The sequence below is a fragment of the Chinchilla lanigera genome, unplaced genomic scaffold (assembly GCF_000276665.1).
Source record: "Chinchilla lanigera isolate Chin_1 unplaced genomic scaffold, ChiLan1.0 scaffold00005, whole genome shotgun sequence".
NCBI classification, from domain to species: Eukaryota; Metazoa; Chordata; class Mammalia; order Rodentia; family Chinchillidae; genus Chinchilla; species Chinchilla lanigera.
This window is the reverse complement of record NW_004955406.1, coordinates 598,935-617,278: the sequence shown is the minus strand read 5'-3', so window position 1 is coordinate 617,278 and position 18,344 is coordinate 598,935. Positions and strand designations below refer to the sequence as shown.

Below are 18,344 nucleotides of genomic sequence, written 5' to 3'. Positions count from 1 at the left end.
GTGGACTGAGAGTGTCTTTGTTTCTTGCATCTGAAGAGAGTAGCACCAATCTTACTGTGTATGATTTTGGGCTTGGAGCCAATGAGTGCTCATAGGGACAGGCAATGTGATTTATTGATCATAAAAGCTTTAATTTAAAATTGCTGGCCAGCAAAATTCCAGACTCTGGGGAATGTGATAGGCCAAATGACCTATTTCTTCAAAAACTAAATTGCGGTAGTAAGAAAGAACAAAAGGCACCTATTAAAAAGGTGTAGCAACCAATCACAAGGTGTGCACAATTTTTGAATTCTGGAATAAACAAACAGTAAAAGAAAGAAGATCTTTTGAGAACATTTGAACGCTGATTGCATACTTGGCAATATAAGAAAACTGCTGTATGCTTCTACCTGTGACAATGGTGTTTTGTTTTAAAGGCCAGTAATCTCTTAGAGATAGATAGTGAAATGTTTACAGATGCAATCAGTGATGCCTGAGAGTTCATTAAAAGGCAGGGAGGTGGGTGGAAGTAGAGGTGAAGGAAGACTAACCAAAAGATAGTTCTTACAAAAGCTGGTGATGGGCTATTTAAGGGCATATCATATAATTTTCCTGATTTTTATACGATTTTGTTTCTAAACATATAAAAAGTACTTGGCCATCTTTACGGGACTGGGAGGCCCTTTCGTCCCTTTGGCTTGTTCAGCAGCAGCACAGCTCCTAATAGAGCCCGAGTGTGCATGGGCTTCTTTGGGTTTCTGGACGAGTGCGTTCCTGCTCCCACTGCACTGGGCGACTTCTTTCCCTAGAAGCTCCAACCACTTGTATTCTCACGTATTCCCACTAAGTTATTTTTCTTGTCCTACCACGAATTTATTTCTTGTAAATAAACTGATATATCATATCACTTTGCACTTGTGATAATAGCTATGAAACATGAGCAGTTTTGTAAACTCCTAAATTTTGTAAACTCCTATAATAAGTATGCTTTTGTTTGAAGTTCAAATATGAAATGAAAGCAAATCCTATCTCAGCAAAATAAAGTTTATTACAAGGAGGCATCTGTTGCTATTTTGGGGTAGGGTAATAAAAATAGAAACTATGAAAGGGGATAAGGAATTATTTTACATTATTAAGTATAAATTGAGCAAAAATAACTAAATTAAGAATAGAGTAGATTTCTTTAAAGCATTGTGGAATAGTAAAATTCATTTAATCACAAAAACAGCCCTATTTGAGAACTCCTAAGATCACATATTTAGGAGCCAAAATTCTACTAAACCTAATCTCTCTTGATTATGTTTTCTATGTTGAGTAAAGATATATTATTTCATAGTAATGGAACAAGTCATTCTTTTTCCTTTCAAATAGCAGTTTTAGGAGTGGGAATCTTATTCTGATGCTTCTTCCATGCTCAAAATATTTTGTGAATTCTTTTTCTGTACTATGAGTTGCACGATTAGAAGCTGTAACATAGCCTCAAGATCCCAAAGTTGCCTGTCCTGGGAAAAACATAAACAAAAGCACTTTTCTGATCAAAACGTTGTCAGTTGGTCTCTGTCTAAGATTTCCTCCAGTTTCCCGTATATATGATGATTTAACCTGATTCTCTCTCTCTCTGTCTCTCTCTGTCTCTTTCTCTTTCTTTTTTTCTTTCTGTCCCTCTGCTTCTCTCTCCCTTCTTCCCCCCTCTCTCTTCTTTCAAACCCGGCCAGTTGATCCACTAAAAATAATTTCTGACTTTAACATATTCTGGGAAAAGTCTAAGCACTTCAGTGCTGAGTTTGGTCTTTCTCACTGAGACCCAGGGCTTTGAAGGCCTAAGGTAACTTCTAGCCGCACGTGTGAGTAATGCTCTTGAGCTTTTGGTAGCTGTAGAGGTATCCCAGCACGTAATTTTGCAGTAAGGACAGAGAAGGCTAAAATAGAATCATTTGGGCAATATAACTAGCAAAAGTATTTAGTTTTGTTTGTTTCTAGAAAATGACTGAACTGTATCATCTTCTATATGATTTCTTTCTTCAACTCTCAGTAAGGGCCACTCCAGGAAACCTGTAAAACCTAATGATTGACCAAACTGGTAATTATTCAGTCACCATCTTACTCTCCTAACCTGGTTCTGGGTGAATATGGACCATTGCAAGTGTCAGAAGCACCACTGTAATGTTTAAAGGCATGCACCTTGAGAGCCTTCCAAATACACCCTTGAGTTGTGAAATCCAATGTGTGTCAACTTTGTTGCGGTTAGGAAGGTAATGCCTTTCTTTCTCCCTTTCACCTTTCATTGCTTTGGGAGCAAACACTGTCTTTGCAAGTAAATGCCTAACCTGAGCATCTACAGAGCCCCTGGCAGATAGCACAATATCTGTTGAGCAAACGAATGATAAATAAAGAAGGTCAAAAATGTTTCAAGGAATGGAAGCTATAAAATAATAGCTTCCTAAGGTAGTTCCCATGAAAACACAATTGCTTACTTGAATACACACATCATGGTATCTTTTAGTCTTGTTGATTTTTTGGTTACATGTGATTTTGTGATATGGTAATATATACTGAATTGGTTGATCCTGAGATCAAGTTATAATTGCTGCCTGCGTAAAATGTTTTTTTGGAGAAATAATCTCTCACATCCATAAACATTAGAGAAATTAGTATTTATGCAATATTTTATTATGGTTTTAAACTCAGTATTGTATTCATATGTTAGAGAAATTATGACTCTTCTTAGCCAATATGACCTCTTTTATTCTGGCCCATTGTTTTTGATCTGTATCTCACAACCATTTTCTTTGCAAATCTATTTTAATTTTGGCCCTAGCTCTTTTTAAATTTTCCTTGGTTCTCTTGTCCATTTTATATTCTTTTCCATTGCAAACTTGGTCAAAACCTCTTGGGAACAAGGCTTAGTCTAAATAAATTCACCAAATTATATGCAGAATTTGTTTGTTTGTTTGTTTGTTTGTTTTTTTGGTCTTTTTGAGACAAGGTCTTGATATGCAGCTCAGGCTGGCCTTCAGCTCACTCTGTAGCCCATGCTGGTCTCGAACTCGGAATGATCCTCCTGCCTCCCCAGTGCTGGGATTACAGGCATGTGCCACCACGCCCAGCTTATATGCAGAATTTGTTTAAGATAACAATGAAGTCTGAAAAGTGGCAGCATTGCTGGATCAACTTCTAGATTATCATAAACCGCTACATAAACCATTAGAAGTTTTTCTTGAACAATGAGAGAATGAATGAGCCACTGACAGCTATTATACAAGCTGGTCTAGTTCCCATAAGTTAAATTAAATTCCTATCTTTAAGTTTGCTAAAAACTAAAACTCACCCCATCTTTTGATTACACCTTCAGCTACCCCTCTTTTGCTTGTCTCTACTGATGAATGAAAGATTCAAAATAAAAGTAACAATACTCATTTGGACTGACATGGTGTCTTAGTTACTTTTTCATTGCTGAGACAAAACACCTGAAACCAAAACTTTAAGGAGGAAAAGTTTATTGTAGCTCACACTTTGTAGAAGTTTCAGTCCATGGTTGGCTGGCACCAAGGCAGGGTGGCACGGCAGAGGAAAAACAGTCCATGGCAGGGCAGGCAAGAGGCAGCAAGCATGATTTCCCTCTTTTCCTTTATGTTCCGTCCAAGCTACAAGCCTACTGTTTGGTGCCACCCACACCTAGGGTGGGACTTCTGATCATCCACAGCCAGAACTGTGCTAAATCAATCAGCAAACTAGTTTAATGATCACACACCCTTTATCCATATTCATACAAAAGTGATCTAACCAGCTCTGAAAAGGCTCACCTATGAGTTCATGAGGCTTTAGGGGACATCTAAATAGAATCCATAACACATGGGAGTGACTATTCAATATATCTTAGACTGCACAATGCCAAACACATAACTGTTCGTTACTCTCATTCAATGATTTAGAAGTCTTTTCTGAGAATGGACTGAAATCTCAATTTCACCTGGGGCTGATACTTGGCCTGCTCCTTTGGAGTCTTAGTGTCCCCATGGAGCTCCCTTATGGGCACAGTATTGCACTGCTAAGCACTCTTCCCCTTCTAGACTCCTTGATGAGGGAGTCACCTTGCTGCTGGTACCAGCTGATACAGTCACTACTCAGCACAGTACCCTGGGCTTGGGCTATTGTTCTGTGACTCATAGTCACAAGCCTGGGATGCAGTTCATTAGCACACTGTGACTATGCCATCCATGTCCTTGAGTGACATGCCTGCACATTAAGGAATCCTCACATTAAACCATAATGAAACTGTGAATCCTGGTTGGGATAAATCACTGGTGCAAGCAAAGAAGAAAATACAGTGTGTGTTTAATGTTAAGTTGAAAAGTGAATTTGCTGCCTTCTAGAGGGAATTGTAAGACCACACAAGCTGCAGGTGAAGTCTAAGCTTCTATTATGGAATCAGATAATGATTATTTACTGGGCTTGAATTGTTCCATAGTTAATCTGTTTTCCAGCTAGAAGTTAGTCTGTGCTATTTACGGTATTTTCAAGGCCATTATACTTCATTCCAAACTACCTATCAGAATTAGTTTACACAACTTTCTGAGTGTGAAAATAGTGCATGTGTATGAAAGAAATATGAAAATTAAGTTTTTAAAAGTGCCCCTTCATTCAAACTTACACTTGTAAATGATCCACGTCCTTAACTAGGCAGAGAGTGCACACAGGTCTCTATTTTGAGCCTCAGTAGTTTACTCACATGCTTCTCACCAGGGACTCAACGTAGAATCTTTCATTGCTGAAAATTACTGCATTAAAAGTAATACAAACTGCAAAGTTTTGATAGCTAGAAAATGAAATCACTACATTCTGAGAAGTCATTGGAAGTGAAGAAAAATTATTTAACATGTAAGACTTTAAAATTTTGTTAAATTTCTGAAAAAAATGAGCAAATAGAGTTAAAGTAAAAAAGGTAGATAAAGAAAATTTTATGGAGGAAAATATTAAGACACAGTAGTAAGGACCTCAAATTTATGGAACTGAAAATATGAATGAGAGAACTTATACAGTAAAGAAAATTATATAACTAAAGTATAGAAGCAGAAATGATCAAAGTGTGTACAGAAAGAAATTTTTAAAATCTTAATTTGAGAGGTCACAGAAAGATTACAATAGTTTGAAGTAAGTTTAAAGAAGGAAATTAAACAGGAATAAATATTCAGTTGATGTAAAAAGTAAATCAACTGTAATACACTGCGTGCTTTTCAAATGCTCAGTGGCCTAAATATACTCAAATTATTTTAAAATATAATTTATAAGATTTGAAAAATTTCCGTTATTTTTATGACTGTGGGAACACAAACATAATCTATTCACAGGGAAGAAATACTTTCAGGAATAATACATTCATTTACAAATATTTCTCTTTTATCACGTGAGCAAACCCCACTTTCTTAGTATTAGACAGTAAAGAGTAAGAGAACTAGGAGAAAAGCTTTTATCTCTAGTTTTCTCATTCATGTTAAGTGCACAACTCTGTAAGACCCCTGAAGAGTGTCCACCAGACAAATGAGAAGACCAGCACTTCTCGGTAGTTTGGAGAGGCCTTGGGCGGAAGGACAAGGGGGTGAGGAGCGTGATGCTTGAAGGTCCTCATGGATAACCAAAACATGTGGGGCTTTTCCTCTTCTGCTTCCTACTTTAAAGGGATAGATTTGATTAGAGCAATTCTCCTTCCAAAAATCCACCAGCGTTAAAGAGGTAAAACACAGGACTCACCCACCTGTTTGAGTGTAATGTTCTTCATCTAGGTTATAGATACGTTTACGTGCCCCTTGTGGGTATTCAACAAGATGTGTTTCTCACAAACCGTGCTGCTTCTTGTATGTTTGACCTGTGAGGCAAGTTTGTAAAAAGAACTGAGGAAAATAACGCCAAGACCTGGCCAGCACCCTCCTTTGCTAAAATGGCGGCTGCTGGTCAGCTTCTTCCGGTTTTATTCTTATCCCAAAGACATACTTCCCTGCTGCTCATTAAGGCGAGCGGATCATATGTGTGATAACAATCCCTATTTCTGAGCACTGGAAAAGGTTTCAGGGGTGAAAACCGTTCCAAAGCCCATCACAGCTGGACTCCTCTCTAGACGGCCATGTCAGCTAGTTCGCGTGACTAGGACCCTTCCTGCAAGTGTGGTGTTGGTGCAACTGTCACACTGTCCGTTTCCTCATCTGTGAAGTTAGACTAACACTTTCGGGGTTATTTTTCAAGCCATTGACTATATCTCAAAGTCACAACACTGTGGCTCTAATATAGCAAACACAATAAACGATCATTGCTTTTATTACTGTCCTTGTTATTGCCAGAGTACTGTCTGGGAATATCAGAAAAGGTTCCCAGCAGCATCCTCCTCTGCTTGCTCAACTGCACTCCCGGACTCCTGGTTCCTGCCGATCTACTGAAGCCACCGCCACTGTTTGCAACAAAGATGGCGGCTGAACAGCTTGTACCTACTGTGTCACATTGAGGCTCCAAACCCACTTTTTCTCACAGAAATATTATCATGCATGGCCCCTCATTTGTGTAAAATTTTATGCTTCTTCAAGACAAAGTCAGCTATGAGTTGAAAGGGCTTTTGTGAATTTCCTTAAACTCCTAGCCACTATGAATCACACAGCATTACTTTCTGATGTATATACATCCACAATTCCAAGTGGCCTAAAAATGAAAATTTAGTACTTACTTTAGGGTGTGAAACTTTTTGTACCATGATATTAAGACTCTTCAATTTCAGATATACACCAAATGGTAAGGGCACTCTCATGAAATGAAAACCCAACAGTAATTAAACGTTCATTTTTAGCTCTCGTACTCAAAGTTTACAATTGCAAGTTATAAATAAAATGTTTTATTAGTAACTATGCCCGAAATCTACATTCCTACATTTCTGATAATACCCTACTACAAAAGTAAGCAAAACAAAGAGCAAGGCTTGGCTGAAAGAAGCAAGTCTTAAGAGTAAATCACACAGTCTTAAGAGTAAATCAAAAGCAAATCATAACCATATATGTCATCGGGAATGTGCTCTAACATACATTGACCACTCATAATTTTAGTTACTCAAAATGCATTTCAGGGTGCCTGTCCACCATTTCCAATAGTTACACTGGAAATCAGTTATACTCAATAGTTAAATGTTTGCTGCCTGGTGTGGCTCATAAGAATTCTAATTAATATTTCCACAATCACGTGAATTTAGAGTTTATCATTCCATTATTCAGATAGGTGAGTTTAATTGATGTCATGTGGTAAAACTGAGCTTCTCCTGGGCCTGGTGGGAGCCCTCAGCAGGGCATTCACCCTGCCCCGGTGCTGGTCAGCAGCCCCCAGACCCCCTGCCGACTCCTCCCTGTGGAACAGAAATCTGGAATCCAGGCTCACATAATGCCCTCCTTCCTTCTGGTGCATAGTTCCATTTCTGCACTAGGATTGGATGGTGATGGTAATTTCTTCCCTGTGCTTTTAAGGTGAACCCACGTCAGCCTATTTCTTTGTGCTATTGTTAAGAAAGGAGAAAGTGATTTTTTGTTGTTGTTCTCATGCCGAATAATTTTATTTTTGTAAGGCAAAGTGAAAGAAAGGGAATAAGACAAGGAACATGAAATCACACTTTGGGATGAAGAAAACAGTTTTTTAGATGGCATGTAATTGTGTTTAAGTGAGTGTGCTTATCTGTGTTGAGCAATACAAATTAAAGCATAATTAAAATACTTGAACTATCTCAGCTTATACTACACACAGAGATTCTACGTTCTTATATTTTCAGCCCTATGCCCTCTGAGACTGCAGTCTTCTTATACCCAAATATTCTCCCCTTCAAAGAAAAATAAGTAGAAATAAAGACAGCAAGTCAGCAGTTGGAGAAGAAAGACTGATAACATATCGGGCACAGAAACTGCAGTCTAACTAGGGCCTTCCCACCTTCATTACATCCTTCCGAATAAATCTCCCGGCTCCTCTCGAGCTGGCAAATAAAAAAATCAAGCCACAAGATATATGTGCATGCTCCTTCTGATGAGCACCGCCATCCATCTGCAGGGCGGCCCTCGCGTCAGGGTGAAGATGGGCGAGGGTAGAATTGAAGAGTTCAGAAAGCCCACGGTACAATCCAGAAGGCTTTTTCCTGTGCAGCTTTCATGTCTGCCTTGTGTGATTTTCTCCCCATCTCTGTCACTCCATGGCAAAGACACTGACTGCTGGTGGGAAGATCAGTTGATCATATTCCGAACCTTCCAAGGCAACATTTGGTTTCAAATCCACAGCACAAATGCATTTGATAAGTTTCCTTTTGGCGCGGACTGTGAGTGCCAGTGTATCCATGTTCATGTGTTGGAATTCCACATTCTGAGATTTTAAAATGTGATTTTCATTTTCACATGTTCTTTAAAGAGCTGTTTAAACAGCAACAACAAAAAGAATATGTGATGAAATAGCAGCGGAAGCGCTAAATATCTACATTTGTCTGAAATGTTCAAATATTTTTGTATGTTTGCTTTTATTACAAGACCTCCTATAAAAAGTGATGTTTTCCATTGCTGGAGAGTTGATGGCAGATGGTTAGATCCCTAGTCCTCCACACCTGCTGGAATCCTTTCTACCATATCTGGTGCCCCTGCTTGGCCCTTCTAAGCCTTGGGAAATACTCTGCTTCTCAAAAGAGGATGTTCCCTCTTGGACTCTCTCTCTAATTATTTATAAGTTCTTTGTTATATGGCATATGTGTGTCACTCACTGTTACTCATTTTGAGCTTCAGAAGAGTCTGATTCTCCTGTTGGTAGGGCTGTCATTCAAGTATTTGGAAAAGCTAGCTAAGATTTCTTTTCTCTGTGATAAGCACCCTTGGATTCCTCAACTCTGTCCTCTAGTTCCTACCACCACCTCTTCACGACAGACATTGCCAGTCCAAGTCCTCATCCCCAATAACCAAGGCTCAGAACCCTCCTTGGGGCACTCCTGGCAGCGTCTACGCCACTGGACTGGGAATGAAAGTTGGAACCTGACTTTCGTCCGTGCTGCTCTGGTTTCACTATGATAACATCCAGTAGTGAGGGAAGTGAGGGGAGGGTGAAAGCTCTGTAACAGGTTGAACATGCTCAGTTTTGGGGCACAGCTCCAAGACTGATGTCAGTGTTTCCTCTTCTCCAAATTAAGCTAAGGAATTACATAGGAGGTGAATGGTGTCCTCGATAATATAGCTTCCATTAAAAATAACTGTTCCTAAGCTGATCCCTGGGACCAAACTACTCATATTTGGCAAAATCCTCAGAGCTATGTTATTAAAAAAAAAACACAAAGTGATAAAAATCAATGACTGAATGATATCTTCAAGCATTATGTCGGGATTTGGCTTTTTTTTAGGTTAAGAAATGATTGATTAACTTTCATTCATTTATTCAAGCCCTTATATTTCATGGCTCATGTCAAACTGCTAGAATCTAGAATATTCTTGTTTGATGGCACTGTGTACCTTAAGGTCATGGCTGGTTTTATGTAAGTGTGCTAGGTCTTTATAAAATACTTCCAGAAGTAAACACTGCTCAGAAGTTTAACCACTGTTCCTCATCTTCTGCCAAGGCAGCTGGGGAATGTTCTGTCTTTGCTGCATGAGATCATACACATCCACTGCCAGCATCGGAAAGGCCACCAGGGCAGGCATTTCTCTAACTGTCAGCACCGGAAATCACTGAAATGTATGGGTACATAATGATTCATACAAATTTGTGACTCTTTCTCTGGCTGCAGTATTTTATGAATAACTTAAGGATACAAACAATAATTTAAATCATATAAAATTTATTCATTTAGTTTACTTTTTTAATCATCTAGTTGCTTTCAAACAATAACAGGGAACTTAATCTCTCTCCACTTGACTTATATATTCTATATATGCTGGTGTTGCAGACTGACTGGATACCCACTATCTCCACTTATGGCTGCAAGCTCAAATAATAGCAGCCTGCTTACTTAGGAGCCCTGAATGAGGGCCCAGATGACGTTTCTCAATAAAAATGGGAAAACTACTATTTGAAGGAATCTTTTGGTGACCAAATTTTTTCAAAGTGAACTCCATGGCGATGACAAAGGAAAACCTTGGGGTCAGGATGAGTGAGAGGCCTCTGTGAAGAGTCCTGTGGAATCAGAGAGTGTTGGTGCCATGTACCTGAAGGTGGGGCTTAGTTCTGGAAGGAAGATGATTCCGTCTGAGGTATATTTACCATAAAGTGTGTGTACTGCAACAGCAAGCAGAAACACTTACACAACACCTAAGATTTGGAGGCAGATTTATTTAAGTCAACTGGCACTGATCGGGATCATTCCCAGAGTATCAGGCCCTGATCTCTGGTGGTCTAGGGCTCATATGGGATAAGCAAGAAGGAAGTACAGAAGCAGAATGGTTTGTCAATCAGGGATTGGCTTATACAATGGGCATCACCGTGACCAGCTGTGCATCACCATGACCAGCCATTCCTAGGAGACAGAAGCAACCAGTACTGGAACAGGAACTACTACCTGGACATCTAAGAAACTGTATACTGGCTGAAGTGGGGCCATTTTCTCTTACAATATAACAGGTACACAAAATGTCTTGCAGAATGCAAACTTGTAAAGGTGTAAGGTTGTGAAAAGTCAGGATTGAAAACATAAATGTAGGCATTTATCAACACATCATGCATTGCCATTGTCATTGTCATTCAAAGACAAGCAGGTTAGTTCACTGAAGTGGCTGAAGGTGGTTAGAGAGCCTGGTAACTGAGCATAAAGAAAAGACCTCACAAGAAAAAGAAATGGGATGACAGTTTAAATATTTATTAACCATCTCAAAGGCCTAAGGGAAAGAGAATGCACTACGAGATGCGGGGAGAAAGTGCAGGTATTGGTAAGGGTTCAAAGAAGAACTAGATTGTGTTACATACATGAACTGATGTCCCACAGTGAATGATAAGTGTTACATACCTCAAACATGCGTTAAAAACAAAATAAAATTAAAGAGACTATGAGCATCCAGCTTCAACTGCCGCCTGGGAGACAATATCCAGTGGTTAGAGAGAAGGGAACTGACTTTCCTTCTCACCGATTCATCCAATTGCCCCAGTTTCATTGAGTAGCCAAGTCAGCCACTGTGATTATATCACGCAGTTCTGCGTGATCACAGTTCAACCAGGTCACCATCCCAGGATGTGAACTTCGTATTTTGTTCAGTAAATGTGACAAGTTGCATCATTCTCTATCCCCTGATGCGTAGCCAAGGGTGAGGATGGCATTGGCTATGGAATGAATGTTTCTGTGGAAGGCTGACTTTCCTGTGTGTACAAAGGTTAAAGCTGATCACTTTTGGATCATTGATATAAGACTCTGATCCTCTGAGCTAACTATTTTAGACATTTGGTTTAGGTTGCATTGTATATCACCTGATTGACTCAGTGCTGATGGGTAAATCATTATGATTTCATTCAAACAAACTAACCTTTAGCCTGAAAGCACAGAATTCCTTTTAATGATTTGTCACCATGAAAGAGGATGGGGAAAGCAGCTATGTGGGAAGCAGTTTCTTCCAAGTGACTAGCTGAGTAATGTAATGCTCTTGCTCAGTGTTATGACGTTGATCCATCTTGTGACAGCTCCACTCATGAATGAAAGAAGACCCAATCGATGCCTCACCATCCTGTTTGCAAACTTGGCCCTTCAGTCCTGTGACGGGCTACTTGCTCATCATGCAAAGATTAAGGAACTTACAGACGCAGATGGTATTCTTTCACCACCAACCTGTCCTTTCCGTTCTGCAGTTGACAAGACCAGATGGATGAACAACCTGAAATTGAACTTCTCACCAAATTCTTCTAAGTAAGCAGACGTGTTATTAATATGGGCTTCTGAAGATGGAACAATACTTACGGATGATTGATTAGGAAATCTAATTAGAGGCAGCAATGTGGAAGATGGAAGCAGTGAGTTCACTGTGAAAATAAGCGACATATTTATATTCAATACTCTAAGTAAGAAAATTGAAATGGGAATATATGTTAGACTGAATGGTCAAATAAGCATTGTCTGCCTATGACCTGATTTATTCTCAGATATCTAAAGCTACACATAAATTGTAATTTTAAAAGACATATGACATATTAAATCTCCAAAATATGGGCAAATTGGGAGCATTTTTTACTTCATGAGGGAATCATGGTTCCTTCTAACTTCCTTTAGAACTTGTCATCCAAAGTTCACGTTAGTGATGTTTTTGGCATGTGAAATTTACTTTAAATAACAAATATAATGATGTTCTCAGTGTCAAGAACCTGAGGAAGCTGGGCATGGTGGCACACGCCTGTAATCCCAGCACGTGGGAAGTTGAAGAATGAGGATTGTTGTGAGTTTGAGACCAGCCAGGGCTACAAAGGGAGCTCAAGGCCAGCCTGAAATGCACAGCAAAACCCTGTATCAAAAAGACAAAAAAAAAAAAAGAACCTGAGGAATTTTCAGAGGTGCTCCCCACAAGAATCGGAGGAAGTATGTCATTCCTGGGTCAAACTGCAAGACCAGCACTCAGCATTCCGCCATTCAGGTCACAGTGTAAATATTTGATTGGAGAGACCTGCCTTGGTAACCAAACCTAACATCTCTACCCTTCAAGTCACTACCACTAGCCTGTTGCATTTTGTTCATGGTTCTTGATCCTGCTCAGTTCTCCTTTGTTTACTGAATGTGTACTTCCCCCATCTCTGCCATCTTGGTCACTTGCTTTGTCTCTGGGATAAAATACACACCCCAAACCAATAATGAAGAGTTTCATTTTGGCTCACATTTTAGAAGTTTCAGTCCTTGCATGGTGGAAGAGAGCAGTATCATGGCGGCCAGGAAGCAGAGAAAAAGGGGAGGAGCCGGGGAGGAAGATGCACCCTTCCAGGTCGCACGGCCATAAAACCTCTCTTCCAACCAAGCCCCGCCTCCTAACAGCACTTCATCTGTAAACTCGTCAGTGCAGTAACCCACTGATGAATACAGAGTCCCTGTGATCCAACCACCTCCCCAAAGCACCACCTATGATTGCATGAGAGGTTAGGGGTACAACTAGATATAAGCCATAACACCCCCAGAAAAGGTGACATACGGTAGTCACTCATGCTGGATGAGTCAATGCAAACTATGAATGGATGAATGCAGAGAAGGTGGGTGATTCCTAGGCCAATGGTTTTGCCCTGTGCTGAGATTTACCATATCAAAATGTGGAATGCAAGTCAATGAATACATGGTGTCAACTTGAGGAGTCTAGAAGCTTCACTAAGTAACTCAGCAGTTCTGCATCCTAGGGTGTAGAGGACCTGCCCTTGCTGCTCTAGGACGTTGGTCATTGTGTCAACTTGAGAAGTTTAGAAGCTTAACTAAGTGACTCAGTAGGGAGCCAGGACCCTCATTTTGTAAACACCCTCAGCCTGTGCAAGAGCAGGGCATGGAGATGGTGTGAGCTCTACACCTGCCCTGTGGGAGGGGGGTGGCCTGCTACAATATAAGGGAGGAAAATTGGCTTTCTCTCTCCCTTTTTGCTCTTGCTGCTTTTGCTACCTCATGCTACCTTGAACTGTTGCCCCTCTTCATGCCCTCTGCCTTGGAGCTATCTGATTATAGGCTGAAACTTCCACAAATTTGAACTAAATAAACCTTTCCTTCCTCAGCAAACTAGGTATACAGGTCCCATTCAACCCATCTATTCCCCTTCTGTGTATTTCCCCAGAAGACCTGAAAACATCATATCACAGCGATATATGTGCACCCATGTTTATAGCAGCACAATTTGTAATTACTAAATTGTGGAAACAAACCAAATGTCCATCCACTAAGGATTGGATAAAAAAAAACTGTGGTACTTTTATATAGTGGAATATTACTCACCTATAAAGAAAGATAAACTCAAGGCTTTTATAGGTAAATGGTCACAACTGGAGACCATACTCATAAGTGAAATAAATCAGATCTGCATGTGTAGGCACCATATTGTCTCACTAGTGTAAGACCTGAAAGAGTGAATAAAAACTAGGAGGTATGATAGACATTGTGAAATGAAAGGAAAATGCTCAAAAGTAAAGGGCAACTGGGGTGTGAGAAAAGAAAAGGGAAAGAGGGGAAATTATGTGAGTATATATATACAAGATAGCTAACATAGTTGTACTACTGTCTTCTATTGCTCTACAGAAAGGAACAGTTAATGATTACTTGTTTGATCAATCTTGTATGCCTCTATTTGTTTTCCTGAGAAACCACTTTGAAGATATCAATAAGTAATACAACAACCATTGTTAATTTCCTTCAACTTTGTCTGTAACTGTTTTTTTTTGTATTGTTCTTATGCTGTTTTGTAAATGGATGTCTGTTTGTTAATGTTTTCCTTCTTTTATTTTTTAAGATAAATAAATGAAAAAACCTTTCCTTCCCTAACTTTAGGTGTTGGGTATTTTGTCTCAGTAATGAGAGAAAAGTAACCACAACAAGCAGCTTAGTTAGAACTTGGAGACACAGAGGCAGAAGCAAAGGCACGCATCCAGGCATAGTCCAAAGCAGGCATGTGATCACCACACTCTAGGACTCTCACTGTGAGTGGCAGTGCTTTGCCTTAGCTGTCTCTCTGTCTTTCCCACCTGCACCTCTCCCTTCCTGCTGCCTGTCTTCCCCCCTTATAAGAAATATAAAAATACACAGACACTGTAGCCCAATTTTCTGGATTCAGTCCTGACTTTGCCACAGACAAGGTGATCTTGAGCAAATTACTTCATTTCTCTCTGCCTCGCTTTAAAAAATACAAAATAATGATAATGTCTCCCGGTATGTTTTGAATACTGAATGAAGAAATACATGTAAATCACTCATAATAGTGCCTAGCTGTTCTGGCATTCAGTAGGGGTCCAATAAATGTTATTACTCCTTATCTTCTATTTATTTTAACATCTGATGTGTAGGAACACAAATATTTGATTTAGAGTAACTTAACATACCATTTTAAAGGCTTAGTAACTTTTGCTTTAATGAATTTATAATCTTTCCATTCCTGTTAATTCATTCTGTACTAATTTTTGTTGCCTTCCCTTTCATGATGGGCCCTCTGGTTCTATTGCTGTAGCATTTCTTGATCCACCCCAATCTACTACATCCCTGCTCTGATTTGTCTTTATCAGATAGACGTTCAAATATCTATGTCCACAGGCATCTTGTTTGAACCTCAGCTCACACAGAAGTTCATGAAATTCCTCTGAGAGGTTTGCTGCCCCCAGCTCTTCTCCAGCTGGGATGTGGGTGCTGAAGGCAGCTCCACAGCCTCCCCATGCCTACATGACCCCAGGAACGTGGGAGAGGCATGTTTCCCTGCGGTGATGAGGTCAGTTTGTGTGGCCCCGATCAGGAGGGCATTCAGGTGACCCTCAGCCATCTGGTGAGGGGTGCAAGTGGCTTCTGGGAACCAAGAGCCACTGACAGCCACCAAGTAAGGGAGTCCCAGTCCTACCATTACAAGGAATGAGCCTCCCAGCAGGACAATGAACCAGAAGCAGATTATCCCCCTAAGGACTCCAGGAAAAATCTCACCCCAGCTGATGCCTTCATTATAGCCTTGTGATTTCCATAAGCAGAGGACCAGACACACCACACCAGCCTTCTAACCTGCAGAACTGTGGAGTAATCAGAGGGCGTGGTTTTAGCCATAGTTTGTAATAATTTGTTATACAGGAATATGAAACTAACATATGCTTCTCTGGAGGTATGCTGACAGAAATCTGTATTAATTACTACAGATGCTGGCAAGTTGGGGTTATATACTGAAGATATCAGCCTATACTAATATACATCCAGAATATGGACAGGGAGAAAATCAGCAGTAATCCTGGTCTCCCCAAGACTAAACTATAGGGTCCCCATCCATTTACATTTACTGACCTCATAACATACTTATATTTCAACATATTTCTGGGATTTTAAACATATAGATGTATATGTGTATATATGCACATATATGTATAATAAATCCATACATTATACATATAGTGCTTTATAATTTTTTAGCAACATAATTATAACCATAGGAAAAGAATATGCTGTTTAGAGGAGTAAATTTTGGAGCATATCTAAAGTGAGCATGAAGTTTTCTCCATTAAGAGAAAGTCAGGGTGGGTAGGAGAATGGGAAAAGAAAGACTCAAGATATATCCCATACAGGTGCAAATTCCCTATGATAAATGTGATCATTATGTATATCTAAAATGAACCAATAAACTTAATTTTTAAAAAGAGAGTCACCAAAAAATGTAGATAGTTAATAAAAAATTGATCAAAGAAGCTAACTATTCATATAGTAGTTCATAAATAAACAACATTTATTTAGCCATTTATGAAAATTTCAAATGTACCCAAGATCAGGAAGAGGTCATCTGCTTTTCTCTGGAGACGAAAGCACAGCTGAGTCCCAGGAGTCTCCAAGGCACAAGATTCTGTTTTGATCTCACAGAAAGTTTGGTGAGTTGTGAACACATTGTTCTGACCATTTCTACTTCTTCAAACTTTTATTTCTAATGTCATGGAAATTGGAAGATTTGTCAAATTTCTAACACCTCTGTTATGATTGAACTTTGAGACATTGAGTTTAGATACATATATTTCACCCAGAGTTGCTCAAACAGTCCCCAAATGATATCCCCCACTGGCAGACAGCAGAAGGCACTGAGAACTCCTTTCAGAGTTGCTTACTGAGGTGAGAAAGCTCAGAGGAAGACAGGAAAAGGAAATGAGATCACTTTCCCAAAGTTGTTACAAGCCCTCTGTTCTAATGCTCTCCAGAAAGCTTGTAGAGTGAGGTCATTTTGGCTTTGGTGTTAGGTTTAGTGCAAGATACGGATTCGAATGAGCTTTTTGAATAGAGCTCTGATCCAATAAAATTCAATATGTCACCGAATGTAGCATTTTAAAAGTACACGTTCAGACTTGGTCAAATGATATTACAAAGAACGATGCTTTGATATGCTGCACACTTTGAATGGAAAAACTGAAAGGCCTCAGAAGCTGCCTTAGAATCAAAGTCTCTCTAATGTTCCCTTATTCTCATTCTTCAAATGCAGGGAGAGACTCTTCTCTGAAATTCCTTTTCTACCTAAAGACTGAATCCACCAAGAAGGAAGCCATTGACTGTTGATCCCACCCTGAGATTCCATTGGGCCGAGAAGCTTAAACTCACATCTCAGGAATACTGAGGAATTTCACCACATCTAGACACACTTTATCACAAGCTCTTCTGTTCTTCAGTCCATTCAGCCTCCAGAGAGAATCATTCACAAACTATTGTACATTCTTTGGGCCCACTGATTCCTCTAAAAAGCTTTTATGACCCCTTGAAATGGCCTACTCCTCTCCCTTCTCTCAGTTCCACATGAGAATGGATAGTAAGTTTCCGAATCTCTTTGGACTTCTGAGTGTCCATCCTGCTGTGATGCCCCATGCACATTAATTTATGTCTTTTCTCCTATTAATCTGTCCATTGTCAGTTCATTTCAGTATACCTGCAGTGGACAGAGGGACTATTTCCCTCACCCCCACACAGGCTTGATGATGGGAAAATAATTACAGATTACATGCTGTTATACTTTGAAGGGGAGCAATTATATGAGCTCTAATACTTTTAAAAAGTTACTCTGTAAAGATTCACGGAATCCAGTATATGTCAGTCAGGGTCTAAACAAGACACAAAACCACACAGTTATTTGAACAAGGAAAGTGCAGAGAGTGCAAAGAATTGATGCAATGAATCAGTAAGTTTAACAGAAGGTAGGCTGGCCAAGAGATCAGCTTGTAAGTTCTGCAGGGAAATAAAAAAAAAAAAATTACAGGAATAGCAGACAGAAGGAGCAGCCACTCCACCTCAGGCTGAGACAGAATATCCAAAGAAGAGTCCCACCCTCGGAGAGGTGGAGGGTAGGTCCTAGCTCAGAGAGAAGTCTAAGAGGGGCTTCTCCAGCCAAGCTTGCTGTCAGTCAACCTTCAGGGTGCTAGGAAAAGCTTTTTCTGGGAGGTGTCCACTAGAACTGCCCCCATGATTCCCCAGGGAGCTGCTGGCTGGAGATGCCGTTGGCTTCCACACGCTGCAGGAGTCAATACTGGAGAAAGAACCAAATGCTGGAGAAGCTGCCTACACTACAGGAATCCAGCGCCCGGTGCTGGAAAAGGGACCCAAGCTGCCAGCGTCTGCGCTGCCAGAGGCTGCTGCGTGGACCCCACAATGCCTCGCCAGTGCCCTCTACCGACAAAAGTCAACATCGTCCCTGCTGACAAGGGAAGGGTCCAAAGGACCCAGAACTGTTTTCACAAATTAA

The 18,344-nt window shown here is 40.1% G+C and overlaps 1 protein-coding gene across 1 annotated transcript in view; it reads left to right on the top strand.

Moving 5' to 3' along the window:
• The window catches only part of Spata17 (spermatogenesis associated 17), a 200,932-nt gene extending 183,091 nt beyond the window's left edge, over window positions 1-17,841 (top strand). Inside the window, exon 11 of the mRNA XM_005374709.2 lies at window positions 17,097-17,841. The gene's annotated coding sequence lies outside the window, so the exon portion shown is untranslated. The remainder of the gene's footprint in view (window positions 1-17,096) is intronic.
• Window positions 17,842-18,344: the final 503 nt, after the last annotated feature.